We start from the raw sequence: 14,913 nt of genomic DNA on the forward strand, positions 1-14,913 counted from the left end.
AACAAGACCTCCACTCCCCAGGTTAACTTCTGGGAAAGGCAGCAAGCTGGATGAAAGTGTGTGTCCCTTAAGATGGGGGGATACAAACAAATACAAATGACAGTAGACATCCAAGTTACCAGAATGCATCTCATCTCTTAGGTTCTGCCTATTCCTTGCCACGATGGGAGAGCAGAAGGGTGACAGAGTGAGGTAAGCCCAAATAGCACACACTGGTTCCATCTCTTCCCACGTTCCTTCCCATAATTTGTAGCTTGCTAATGTTGGTGCAATGTTTTCCTTCCTGTTTTCTCCAGTTACCCAACACTGCTGCACAGAGCTAGCACCATGAGACAACACTCTCCTGTATTTTAAAAAACTGCCAGCAAATGAGAGGAGTGAAATTGTTGGTACTTTCTGGATCCAGCATAACTGGATGCTCAGCAATGCCTGCAATGGAAGAGATGGGCTCCAAGCATTTCATCCCCAACTGTCACTTCTAAACTATTTCCAGAAGCCCCTAATCCTCAGGTCCCTGAGCTATGGGAGCTTGCCTTGTGGCTCTCCACTAAACGAAGATTTTGCTATTTAGCTTCAAACTCCATAAGCAGGCTGATCTTTCACTAACAGATTGTCTAACCAGCAGCAAACGGTAGACAAGGAAGCCCACACGTGAGAGATGAAGGAATACATGGATCCACAGAGTGGGACAATCCATGTGCCATCTTCCCTGATAACCTACAGAATCAAGAGATGCCAAGCGTCAGAAAATGGAAACAAGCACAAACTTAGGAAGAGGAAAAAATGAATGAATAGTTACAGTACAAAATTTAAGGGCAGGAGCTGCTGTGTTGAATAATCACTGATTCATCTGTCCCAATATTCACGCTCTGTCAGTGTGCCATTAGAGCTATCTTATCTCTTGTAATCACACATTCTTATTATGGCCAGAAATATTTAGGGGAGGGCACACGTGGCATGGGAAAGGAAGACTGAAAGACAAAAAGACATTACCATAAAATGTTCTAACAGATAAGAGTGGAGAAAAAGGGTAAAAACAAACCTGTAAAATGTATTTGAACCCACGTGTTTGTTTTGCACACAGCTTGTGTATTAAAATCAAACCAATCAAGTAATGCTTTACCTGAATTTCTAGTATTTCACCTAAGCGCGGTGCTCGGTACCACAGTGAGTAGTAGAAAAATTAAGTGAGGACATTTTTAAACCTTTTACATGGTTACTGCTGACTGAAGAGTTAATTTCAAGGCCTGTTACTTTGCACCTAAAAAGAGCTGGTTCCTTCAGTCTGTATAGTGCACAGCAATCAGAAACAGCAATAAGCAATGAGTTTCAGATGAAGATTTGTAAGGAAGGTGAAAGCCTGGGGTCACCACAGATGGGATGCTGTATCGCCACAGCCCGGCAAGCCCTGAACCACACAAAGGAAACAGTTACGGGAAGAAAACGGGGCAGGATGAGAAGAATCTTGTGACATTCCCAGCGTATTTCTTCCATTTCTGTTTGGTTTTCCACAAAAAGGAAATGCTACTGCCTCCTTCTCTTTTTTTCTTACCACATGGAGGAGGGATGGAACAACTGATCTGCTCAGAGATAACGCCTCCATCACGGCACAGGGGAGACAAAGGAGGTCAGTCACGTGGCAAATATGAAAGGCGTTGCTGAATTGCATGGAAGAACAGAGCCACCACGAACAAAACTGCAGTAAAGTTTATGCTGAATCTCCTCCTAGGACTGACACCGAGACCAACTGGCTCTCTAATGCTCTGACATCTGCCCCGAAGTCTTGAAGATATGGTCAAAGTCCAAAACTAAGCTGTAACCACAGCGAGCATTTGGGAATGTTTTTGACATGTAGTCTCACTTGCTCAGGGTCAACTCACCAATTCAGGCATGACAAGTGATGTGTACAGCATGTCTTCCAAATGCAGGATTTTGTTGAAAAGCACAGAGAACAGTGATAGAACAGTGATGTGGACTTGACTACTTTCTATTTATTTTACTTTTTTTTTTTTTTTTTTTTTTTTTTTTTTAAATTTGCAATCAGAGAAAATAACACATTAACTTTCAAAAAGACTTCTTGGGATGAAGCATCCTTCTTGATTCTGTGCTTCAGTGATACTCCCACAGGAAAGGAAAAAATGGGGTTCCTAGTACACTTGGAAGGTCACATAAAAATCTCTCTCTGAAGAAGAAGGAAAGTAATCTTGTGTCTGTAGCCTGGGCTACCTGAAGATACAGTGAGAATACCAACACATACAAAGGCCACTGAGAAGCAAGTTTTCATTTGCTGCACATATGGACTAGATGTCAGCAGGGTACCAAGAGGTGGACAATTCCATGGAGCTGACCTGCTCTCTTGGTGAGGTGCCTCCTAGCAGACATGTTATTTCCAGTTAGTGCCACTATGATTTTGACTCCTATCTGTTCTCTCTATGCTTGATAGACCAGCAGTGCTGCTAAAAACAGATTTATTCCCTGTGTAACCCCCTCTTCCTGGTATGAGTGGGTAGGATGACAAAATTTTCACCAAATTTTTTATGATATCAGTTTGATTGTCTGAGGTCAACTGAGAACTTTCCGTTGTTGGTGATGTCAACCACATGGGGTCTGCCCACGGCTGATAGCAGCTACACAGGGAGTTCCATCCTTTAATACTAGTGCTACAAGTCATGCTTTCACATCCGCTGCTTTAGATTACAAGCAAATACACAGAGTGAAAGTAAAAATGGAAATACACTGAGGAGATGCATTCAGTGCAAAACTGCTATCAGAAATGTCTCTAGGCATTTCTAAACAATATTTTCTAAACAGGGTAACACAGAAAAATGGATTCATATCTACTGAACCTCCTTTTTCTTCTAGGATTTGTAATACATCTACTCCCCCAAATACTCCTATTAACTTTAATAACTGTGACCCTGATTTATTTGAAGCCAAATTCTTGAAATACTAGATCCATGCTCGACAAAAATAAATAAATAAATAAATAAATAAATAAATAAATAGTGTTGTCTTCAGTTGACATAACTTCTGGTAGCAAAAATTATGATAACAATTAGCTAGCCACGGATCTAAAAGGTCACTTTACTGGAAGAAAGGCTTTGAAACTAATGACAGAGTTACACTTTTGCAACAGTCATTATCAAGCTAGTTTGTGAATTCCCACGTTAAAGTACTAAGTCAGATCTAAGTTATTTCTGTTTCCCTTTCATTCACAGGTCAGAAGCAATTCTATAAATTAATATTAAGGGGTGGCGAGGAACAGATGTTCATGCAGATGCTCAGAAGTCTCCCACAGAAACTTAGGGAGGACATAGGCACCCTGGTCTCCTTCAAGTTGCAGCTACTACCTTCTACTCTGGCAGCTGAGCTGGTAGTATCTAGGGTAGCCATGAATCAACAGGCTGGATGATAAGGAAAACTGGCTAAAACATTTTCATTTCCAAGAGCAATTTTACTGTACCATGGGTCATTCCTAATCATGAAGAGACATATGGCAGAGTTTCTGTGAAATTTGCATCTGACTTCATCCCAGACTCTTCTTTTTAGTCAATGAAGAGGAAGAAAGGCAATTTTACAGAGCATGATGAGTAGCTGTCTAAAACTGGGCAGTGGAACCAATTTGATAAGTATCTCTCTCTGTTGACGACAAAGGTGACTAAGAACCTCTGGTGACTAACTGAAATGGTCGTGTTTAAAGCTGAGTGAGGAGGATCCTGCCTTGAAGTCCATGTGTTTTGGGAGGTCTGCATGGATGCAAGTCGTCATCATCCTTAGAAACCTTCAAAAAGAGACAAGCTAAAGCTTCTATAACGTTGCAGGCAAACAAAAGGTCTGATTTTCACTTTCGCTCCAAATCAAAACCTGACAAAGGGACGCTGTCATCACAACAAGTCAGATGAGCCTAAAACAAAACAAGTCAAGACACAATGAAGTGAAAGATGGAAAAAAAAAAAAGGTCTGTGGGAAAGAAAAACACCTGTATTTGCAGAGACAGCGAGAAAGGACAGGGTCCTGAATGATAAGCGGTAAAACCAAATTTGGCTACATTCCTGTAAAGCCCCCTCTGAAACATAACCGACTGTTCTTTCGAGAAAATCCATGTTCACACATCTCCTCCTTGAAAGACAGATGTTTGTGAATCTGCAGACAGACAGGTTATCTCTCCTCTCAGCCCCAGCAGCACTCCATGCTGCTGGTTTTCTCAGACATTTTGTAGGGCCAGACGTAACTGCTGATCCCTCCATCAGCCCTACCTCCCCCTTCGCTACATACTGCAGAAGAATAGAAGGAAGGCTTTCTACTTCTTGTTCCTCTCATTGCTGTAAGACACCAGTTCCTTTTCTGCTAAGAGAAAAAAAATGAAACACAGCAAATGTAAAATTTTACTGTTTTAGGGAAATTCATTGCTACCTAAGAAATCTCAGGCCATGTTCACATGTGCTCAGTTAAGAGGTTACAAGACCCAACTGGCCCTTGTGTCCATACTTCTGCCCATCTATACACCTTACTGCCCTCCCAAATATCTTAGTCTCTAAAGCTTTATTCAGGACCAAGCCTCTATATCGATTCACAGATGCATGAATGTGTGATCTGCTAGACCCTGCTCAATTATAGTAAGAATCAGTCTTTTAATCTGTAAAAAACAAATTAAACTGGAATAAACGTTTGATAACAATATAAATCGGCACTTCAAAGGCATCATATTCTGCTTGAAGATACAGCAAACCAAATAATCATGAATTCCAACTTGAACAATTAAAACACAATTTATTCAATTATTACTTTGAGGCTTCAGTCATATTTGCCTCCAAATGCCAGAAGTATCTATAGTACCCACAGGGGATATTTAAAGAAGAAAAAGAAGAGGCAGGGAATTATTAAAAATACCATTTCAGAAGCAGTACATTTCTCCAGTTATGTACCCTCCCAGATAGATCCAAATTCCCTGAGAATATAACTCAAGGATCACTCAGCTATCTGTAATGCTCCGGTGATTAACCTCCCAAAGACAAAGCCAAACTGTCTCCATTTAATCCTTGCACAAAGCATGAGGTACAATTAAATTAATAGTCTTGTTAGCAAGCCCACAGGTAAAAACAACAGGTTCAGCAAAAAATTCAATGTGCTTTAAACAGAGCTTTAACCTAGATTCACATTCTTTGCAAAGTTTCTGGAAAAAAAAAGTTGTAAAGTTAGCGAAGGCAAATGAGTAGGAGGCTATATGTAGGTGAAGCAGGTCATGTAGCATAGCCAGCCCTCTGAAACACCGGGGTTTGTGTGTTTGTCTGTGCTGAAGCAGGTGTGCTAACCAAAGTCCCAAAAACACCACATTTACGGGGCGATCGATGGACAGCGATGCTGCAGGAGTCATATGTGAATGGATACTGTTTAAAAGTTATTTAGGGGCAGCTGAGAAAACACGGATTTCATGTAATTCGCGAAGGGGAACTAGCACCAAAGAAGAAAAATTACTGCCAGAAAACCGAAAACAGAGGTTATGAGGGGGAAGACTCGAGCTGGAGCCCCGCCAGCCCCAGAATCAGAAAAACCTGCGCCAGAAGGCACCTCAGCAAGCCAAACCAAGCCGCCTGTCCCAGATTGGTGGCATCCCACATCTTTTGCTCGAGGGCTGTATTTCAGCACCCAAATTTCCAGCACCAGGCTGGAAGGAAGGCTCAGCAGCCCCTACCAGGTACATCTCCCCAGCGCGACATCGAACAGATGCAGTAACTTTCCTTTTCGGTGAGCGCTGGGTTGAAACAACACCCCAAGCTTGTGGGGACGGTATTTAGATCGCTGGTCCATCAGCACCGCTCCCACCCCACTCCGTTAGGGCCAGAGCCTCTCTCACCCCCCGGTTTTACCTTGGCAGGAGGGCGACGGCAGCCGCCGGCTCCCGGAGGCGCTGCGAGCAGGAGGCTGAGGCGGGCTGGGCTCCGCGGCACCGCCTGAGGGGGGAAATGGGGCCGGCTGCCGGGCTCCCCGGGGCGGCCACCTCAGCGGGAGCCGCCCCGGGGCTCGCAGCGCCGCCCTCCGCCTTCACCCGCCGGGGGCAGCCGGCTCTCAGAGCTTGGGTTCGGCTCGCCCTGATGGGGACACTCGGGGACTCCCCGCCGGAGGCCGGCCCGAGGGCTGTGGTGAGCCGAGGTCCCCGCTGGAGGCTGGGGGGGACCCACAAAATGGAGCCCGAAAGCCCAGGCGGGAGGCGCTGCGTTTCCAGCTCCCTTTCTGCCCCTCGTCACCTCACGGCGAGGCCGGGTGGTGTTCAGACAAAAAGGTGGCTTCTCTTCACCCTGCATTTGGAAAGACTGTCTATTTTTTAACTTATTTTTTTAATAATGCTGCCTCAAGCCGAAAAAGTTGCTTTTATGGCATTTCTGCACCGTTCTGTGGCACTGTGAAGTGCTGCTTTGAGGTGTACTAAAATTTCCTTCAATGAGTAGGAATAGTTGTATAACACGTTAAATACCCCCTCCCAAAAAAGGGGAATGTCTCCATCTTGAACTTGTTACTTCAAAGTCAGTTTAGAAAAGTTGTCAGGTACTCTAGCTTAATCTTTGTTGTCAGGTAGTTTAGTTTAATAATTCCAAAGCCATTTATACTGAAACACCAGATTTTGCTCCAAATCAGTGAAGGAATCCTTTGTTAGATTCTTCCAGTACTGCTGGAGGTAAGATAATTATGGCAGAAAGATGGTAGCATTTTAAATTACCCCCACTTCTGCACAGTGAATATGTGTCAATGCTTTAAGGGGTAATTGCTTTGAAAAAATCCAGCTGAGACGGTTCAGCCATACTTAAGAATGCATTTAGGGAATAGCACATTGTTCTACTCCTGTTATTTAAAAACAAACAAGCAAAAAGTAACAAAAAACACCACCCCCAAAAAAACAAACAAAGAAACAAACAAACCACCAAGCACTGTTTAATTGAGAAGCTGGCTAAAATTTACCAGAGACTTTGCTGAACTACGAGCTACATCTTGGGCCAGGCCCAAAAAATACATCAAAATCTGCAAACGTACTAGCATATGAAAAATCATGCACAAAGTTAATAAACTCATATAAGTTCAGCAGCTTGGGAGTCTGAGATCCCATGGATAGTGCATATTTTCTTTTTTACTTTGCTGACGTTCTTTGCAGTTGCTCTTTTGCCTTTTGGGATTGCTACGGTGCCAAGGAAAGAGGTAATTTAAAAATGCAGATTGGCAATTAAATATTTATCTTTAAAATCATCCCGAGGTCAATTTTGGAATCTGCACCTTGGAGCAAATGCTTTGCATGTGTTAGAATTATAGCTGATGGTGCATTTTGTTGCCAAAAAGTGTTACTTCACTTCTACGTGTGACCTAGCAGTAATATGGCCACACCCTGACTGTACTAGTGGTTTCTCACTTATTTTAATCTTCCCAAGATACACGACCAAGTTATTTGTATGATAATGTACAAAAATCTATTCTGGTGATGCAAATGAGCCTTTGTTTCCTCTCTGTGTTGTTTTGTTCATTGCTGCCCTCTCTAAGTGTCATGAAATACAGCTGAGAAAGCCAAACGTTAGTATTTTCCTGCTCTCCTTTTACCTAGCTATGACAGATGAGCATCGTTCTCCCTAAGAGGAACAGTGGAGATGAGAAGAGCACAAGGAAAAGAAAAATAAGGAGAAAACAGTGAGAAAATAATAGAAATCCCAGAAAATCTTGAATGCTGTCTGAGGTTTTGGGCTGCATTCAGGAGCATGAGCATCGTGCTCCAGTGGGATGGGTGGAGGCCGTCATGTGTTCATAAGGAAGAAATGTGGTGAGGGAAACGCTGCAGCAGATATGGACCTGATTAATGACATGGTTAGAGAAAGACAACGTTTGTGGCAGGAGCAGGTGGAGATACGTAATGCTTCCTAATTTGTTTTCTCTGTTCTCAGCTAAAATGAACACGTAGCAGAATCATTCCCCCGAATTCCAGCTCTGCCTTCTGCTCTCCTCCAAATGCTTTTTGTTTTGTAATGGAAAGAAGAGGCACGCTCCCCACCCACATAACAATTGTGTGTTTAACAGCAGTTGCATGACTCAAGATTTAACGCATGCAATTGCAAATTGCTCTTTTCCTTTTCTTATCACTGGAGAGCAGATCGCTGGGTAGATATGCTGTCATTATACACCCTCGGCTCTGGGAGCGTTGTTAATCTGCAGAGTCCTTGTGGATTGCATTTACTGTAATGTAAGTTTCCATTAAGCAGAAGATAAATTAGAGTTAAAGCAGAACATCTGTTTTTGAAAGGGAACAAAGAGAAATGTTTTTAATGTTGGGAAACCAAAACTCCACTGGCAAAAATGGAATATTTTAGTGTAGGTGCACTTCTTTAAGTTTCATTAACATCACTTTTTGCACTGATAATGGTCAGCTTTTCAGGCTGACCTTCATTTTCTCACGGGGCAAATGTGACACTGTGTTGACTGTGATCTTACCTGCCATGAGTAATGCATGATCAGCCCATAGACCTCATTGTTATCAATGAGAAGGTGGCTGCAAAAGTATAAGATATTGCCAAGCCACTGTGCCACTGGCCAACATTTAAAAATAAAAATAAAAATAAAATATATAAATTAATCATCTAAATGATGGAGTATCCTCTTTTGAAGTAGCCCTTTGTAGACATGTTGAAGATCTTTAGCACGGTGATTGGAATATCCTCTGGAGTATACCAGATTTCACTAAGACAGCAGTTTTTTTTTTTTTTTTTTTCAGGAAACCTTGAAGAGGTTGCAATTTGTGCAAAATGAATCACAGCACCACAACAGACTGTGATGTCAAGTAAGAGCATTTGGAAATTTTTGTATCTCTGCTTGGGATATTCCTAGATGATAAAGCAGAAGGTATAGGGATAATCAAGTAGCAAGTACAGGTCTTGTGTTCTTCCATTAGGATTTAATTCTATTGCAGTTATATATATATATATATATATATATTCCTTTGTGATTATGCAGTAATGCAGAGAAACTGTAAACTATTAAAATTTCCTACGAGAAAGATGGAAAGCTCTCATTTGAGAGTTTGTATGTAAGCAATTACCAGAAATAGCTTTTGAAGAATCACAGTAAAACAAATTTAAGTAAATTGGATTGGATTGGATGCAGAAGCTTGTTAACAAGTACATCATATAAATCTTCAAATGAAAAAAAAAAACAACCAACTAAATAAATAAGGAAGAAACAGAAACTCAAGGGCTGAAGAACAGCCCTTCTGTCCATCTATCTTTCTGTCTTTTTGATTCTTATATACAATTTTTAATTTAGGAGACCGCAGTTACATGGATAGAGGCAGCTCTTGGTAAAGGAATATAATTATTTGCCTTAGTGGAGGGAACAATGCACCAGCTAACCAGAGAAATCCACTTACAGAGATACTGCATTATCAGGAATGCTGAAGCTGAGATGCAGTTAGTGGTATCAGAGTGAGCTAAAGCCAAGAATTATCTTGTGTTGTGAAAGACAAGAAAGTATAAGAAGCAGTAGAGCTACTCTGCAAGTTTGTTTTTCTAAAGCAACTAAATGGTTTCTGTTGGTCATTCAGAATTGAGAGTTACTCTCCATAACTCTTTTTAGGAAAGTTTACATGAATTTGTTCTTAAAATAAAAAAACAAAAGCAAAACACAACATGTACATGGATGAAAATCTGAAGAATAGGTTCTCAAGCTATTTGAAAATATCAGTAGTGGAGCTAGAAGATTCACAATTTTAACTGCAGAAAATTAGGACAGAAGTACCTTTGAAAAGTTTATGATCACAGTTTAATTACTGCAATTCTGTGCACTATGAGGATTTGAAGATAATTTCTTGTTTTATGTATTTCCTTTATGTACAGTAGAGGCTCATGTTAGTCAGTGGCTTCCCTCTCCATATGTTCAGGCAATGATTTACATGTCTAGGCTTTATGCCATTCATTTTTCCAAGGCTTTAGTTCAAAACCCAGTGATGCTTTTTTCCCTTGGTTCAATGAGTTTTTGATCTGGTCTCAATTTTCCAGGTCCCATGTCTAAGTATCACTCTGTGTACATCCCTACTTCTTGTGAGTGCTGATACATAGGGGTTACCTATCCCTATTCAGAATATTCAGAATTACCTATTCAGGTCGGCCCATTTCTTCCCAGCAAGAGCTGGGCATCTAGCAAAAATTCCAGCTGTGGTAGGAAAAGCACAATGATATCTTGTTTATTAGTTTTATTAATCTTATGATAAAATGAAATTGTCTGCACTGTAAATGTTGTTAAATAGAAAACTGAAATATCATCTAACTTTTTGAGAATGCTACTTGTTATTAACGAAAACGGTAACCTGAGGGTTTTCATTTGAAAATGCCAGCATTTATTATCAACATTATTTCTTCAACTTTACAGGACAGGCTTTTTGCTATTGCTCAGAGCAGTGTGTACAAAAGTCAGCTTAATGAGAAGCATCATTTTAAATTGGACACTTGATTTTATTACTGCCGTGTGTTAGATTTCACATGTATGACAAACTGAGCATGATATAAGCAAAGACTGGAAGCTTCTTTCTGAAGTGAATACAAAGGGTATCTGAAGACAAAAGAAGATGGGATTACCTGGCTCTGTTAACAGAACTAAATGAATGATGTACTTTATTCATTTCTAGCTATTTAATCATTTCCTTGCTCAATTCTTTATTCTATGATTTATTTCTCTAAATGCCCCCCCCCCCCCTTTTTTTCCTGATTGTTAAGAAGTTGTAAATGTGATTTACACAGAAGAATGTTCATTTGAGGTTTCTTCCTTTCAAAAGTCAAGCTGTGTGAATTTGCGTAACTTGCATGTGAGCCCTTTCTAACACAGCTCTTCTGATTGTACCTGTGTTAAACTTTCTTCTTTACTTGATCCATGTTGGCTGTTTGGTTGCGTTCATATGAACAGTAATATTTACCCCACTGCCTGGAGGCTTATCAAAAGACTTTGAAACTCTTAATGGTCTTACTTTGGGTATATAATAGTAGATAAACTGTGCTGTGATTTCTTCTTCTGAGGAGACACTGTATCTCTCAAGCTGAAATTACTGAAAAGTCAGAAAGCAACTTCATAATTTTATTTTGAGATTTCACTTTTTTTTCCCCCCCTGCTGTTAAGGATTCAGAATAAATCTGTCCACATCCTCCCTCCTGCCTCCCCAAATACTTTTACAATGTTTTACAGTAAGATTCATGGAAATAATTGTCATGATTTTTTGCTTGTCAGAAAGTATCTGCAATGTCCAAACTTACTCTTTTTTTCTCAGTAGTTAGTCCAACACTTGCCTTGTAAGTAAAATGAGAAGAATGTTTTACTTCTAGAGCTGTGAATACTTCTCTAACATTTCCTAAGAACTAATAATGATGGGCAATTCTCCTTAACTTAGGACTAATTTATAGATGCAGTAATTTAAATAACCACACGACAAAGTATAAAGTGCAGTGCAGAGCCATTTGTACCAAAAAATCCTCTGGCAGCTGGTAAAATCTTGTCCTTCATTTTCAGGTGCAGATGCTAGGCTGCATCATTTTGCACATGCATTTGCTTTTCTGTAACTGCATGCCAACAGGAGGCTCTGTGGTTTATGGTGAGTATGTCTGTCGCTTAGAGCTGCACTGTATTGCATTCAGCCAGTTGCAGTGTGTGTGCAGGGTGAGGGACAGTATGAAGCAAGTGGCACTATATGCCAGCTGGGCTTTCTTTTATAACATGAAGAAGTGAGAAGTGGAGGTTTTGCACAATCTCAACTTATTTCCCATCAGCGTAACTGTGTGTCTAACAAACTGATGGAAAACTTAAGAAATAGCCTTTTGACCTATTTTTTTTTTCTACAGCAGAAGATCCTGATAGTTTCTGCAGAGTGTATTGTATGGCTCTTACTTCTCAGAAGGGTCCAAGGTAGGGAACAGAACTTGCCTCAAGTCCCTCACTAAATCTGGAAGCAAACTGGGGAAAATGGATAGAGTTTCATCTTCTTGCCCCACCTTAAAGGGAAGTGAATATGAAGTTAGCTCAGTCATACGAATTTAACAAGTGATTTGGTTTGTTTAATGGATTTGTTTTTGGCTGCATTGATCCCTCTTGGTAGATGACCAAAGCAAGTATCTATTGCTAGTGTGGCATCTTGCAAAGACACAGTATTCTGATGAGGTAAATACTGAAAAAGGTAATTTTGGCTGTTGCTGTTACTTTACCTCCCAAATCCAATGCCAGTCCAAGAGCTTGTACCTTTGATCATTGGAGGATGGAAAACTATAGACATGGCTGGTGTAGAAACTGGTTTCCCAACAGGCTTTTTTCATACTTAGGGCTTGAATTGGAGTGGTACATGGCCATAAGACATCCTCTAGACATCAGGATCTTGTTTAAGAAACGTATTTTGTTTGTTTGTTTTTTGTTTCCTTTAATGTGTCTTCCACTCTGCCTGCTAGCTTTAAAATTTTGATTATTACAGTCAGAAGAGTACAGTTACACAATATACAGTTACAGTATCCACTATAATTAGCAGCTGTTTGTCCTCTGTGACCTGGCTCTTGCTTATCAGTTGTTCCAAGGAATGACAGAAATCCAGCACAAGGAAGGGAGACTCACAGGGAGCACGTGTCTCCCAGTGCCAACCAGCACGTCAAATTAACCTACACAGGACAATGGAATAAAGCTTTTTGGTAGACAGCAATGACACAGAGGACACAAACTGAAGTTCTGATGACTCTTGAGCAGGATTCAGATATCCCTGTGGACTTCCATGGCACTGGTTTTCTTCAGTAAATGTGAGATATCTGCTGAGTTTCTGTCCTGTTTGAAAACAGTATTTAGTGATCTTAACATGCCCATCCACTTGTATCCATCTAAGCAGTCAGTCAGTAGGTTGCAGAGACCATCACAGAACTACAGAATGGTTTGGGATGGAAGAGACTTTGAAGATCATCCCATTCCAACCCCCAGACTGATTCTCACTGTCATGATTCTCACTGCCCTAATTTTCTCACCATCATGATTCTCACTGTCCTAATTTTAACCTTCATGGAAGCCAAAGAAGCTGCTAATAGTATTTGTCTCTGAAGTACCAGAATTAGTGTCTGTGTGAGCACTCAGAGAGCAGCTCACACTTCTGAATAGTGCAGACTTAGATGGAGATTGCTCAACCATCTTAACCCAGATACCTTCAGGCCTTATTTAAGGCTTCTGCAAAAAGGCAGGAAGGTGAGGCTTCTTGTTTTCTGAGGGTGTGTGTGCATGGAGAGAGCACAAATATCAACACACCGGAAAGCAAAATATTTACTAACCTCTTCCTAGCACTGCTACAGTTAGGGGCAGCACAATTATAACTTCACCTTCAGTTTTTTGAATGTATGAAGCATTTAAATTCTGCTATAATATATATATTTAAAAACCATGCTAAAGCTCGTACCATGCTAGACAAACTTAAAACAACAACAACAACAAACACAACACTTTAGCCATACTATTGCTTTTTAATATATTCTAGGATTGCTCAACCTTAAACATATCTGTTTCACGATACCTTGGAATAAGTATCTGCAACAAATAGTGGAAGCCATATGTCTATTTTAAGATCTCCATTAGTGTTAAAATACATTGTATTTTGAAATGAGCATCAATATTTTGGAATTTGGGTACACAGACAGTCCTTTCTCGTAGGTCCCAATGAGCCTAAGCAACTTATGGCTTAGCAGTGCAAGTTGAGTCAACAGAAAAGGTCCATGTAATATTAAAAATCGAGGCTAAGGGCTTTGTCATACCATACAGGTATCCTTTATTGGCCAGCTCAGAACACAGTGTTAGGTTTGTGTAAGAGAAAGGGCAATAGTTAAACAAAGAAATATTCATCAATTTCTCCCCTACCACAATCTTGTTTGTTAAATTCTGAAATAAAAGCTTCTTGTTAGAGCTTAACACACTGCAGCTGTGGTCTCAGCTCATGCTTCACAGTCTACACTGCTACTGATAAATAAGATTCCTGAGGAACATTTAAATTTCACTTAGGTCCATAAAATTTTTCCACCATGAAACTGTAGGTTATCTGAATGGTAGTACATACCCTGCTCAAGTATGGTACAGCTGAGCTCTGAATATTGCTATGAAAAATCTGGGGACCTTGACCTATTCTCTCTTCTTCTGCAGCCCTCCATGGCCTGTAGTTGGTGCTGGACTGCAACAAAATGCCTGTGAGCCATGCAAGAGCCAAGTTGAGACTTTCCTTCCACTGTGCAGAGGAATGATATCACCCCACCTTTGGCTGCATGCATCACTTTTACTCAAGACTAGCATCTCACATGATTCACAAGAACATAAGACAGTGAGTGGTCGACTGAGATAGATAGATAGATGTATTAAGCTAACAATGTTTTCCAGATGATGCTGACAGTACAGTTTCCTGAAAAATACAAGTTGAATATAAGCTCTATTTGAATTTAATAGAATCAATAATATATGAAAGAGGAACTTTTGAATAGCTTTGTTAGTATTTTTTAACTTTAGTTAGAGGAAGTGAATTCTCACTTCCCCTTCCATTGAATAACTCAAGTTTCTACATTGTACAGTTGCAATGTACAGTTCATATTATTTTTAGAATATGGTTATAATTAATATATTAAACACTGTCATATTTTCTTTATATGATAGCTTGAATGTCCAGTTGTCAAAAACCATTTGTATTCTTGACCAGTGACACAACATTCCACTGGCTACAATAGGGCTTCCTGTGACAGCAAAGAAAAACAAGCTTTCACTCATCAGCAGAAGTCAAAATCATTCAACAGCTAAAGTGTATCAGCCAGAAAAAATGCTTTACCACTCTTTGGTGTTCCTGGGGATGAGGGTTCCCATGTACTATCTATGTCAGTAGTAATATGAGAGCTGTTGCAGGACACACTA

At 40.4% G+C, this 14,913-nt stretch overlaps 1 protein-coding gene and 1 long non-coding RNA gene across 2 annotated transcripts in view; one reads left to right on the top strand and one right to left on the bottom strand.

Moving 5' to 3' along the window:
• Positions 1–6,020, bottom strand: part of APBB1IP (amyloid beta precursor protein binding family B member 1 interacting protein) — a 62,120-nt gene extending 56,100 nt beyond the window's left edge. The window contains exon 1 of the mRNA XM_084510401.1: positions 5,868–6,020. The gene's annotated coding sequence lies outside the window, so the exon portion shown is untranslated. The remainder of the gene's footprint in view (positions 1–5,867) is intronic.
• A 2,733-nt stretch (positions 6,021–8,753) lies between these two features.
• Positions 8,754–14,476, top strand: LOC311432538. Its single transcript, XR_014690122.1, has 4 exons — positions 8,754–8,809; positions 11,521–11,602; positions 11,850–11,913; positions 14,161–14,476. It is a non-coding gene; the product is annotated as an uncharacterized lncRNA (long non-coding RNA).
• The last annotated feature ends 437 nt before the right edge of the window (positions 14,477–14,913 follow it).

Source organism: Aythya ferina (genome assembly GCF_964211825.1).
Source record: "Aythya ferina genome assembly, chromosome: 2".
Classification (NCBI taxonomy): Eukaryota; Metazoa; Chordata; class Aves; order Anseriformes; family Anatidae; genus Aythya; species Aythya ferina.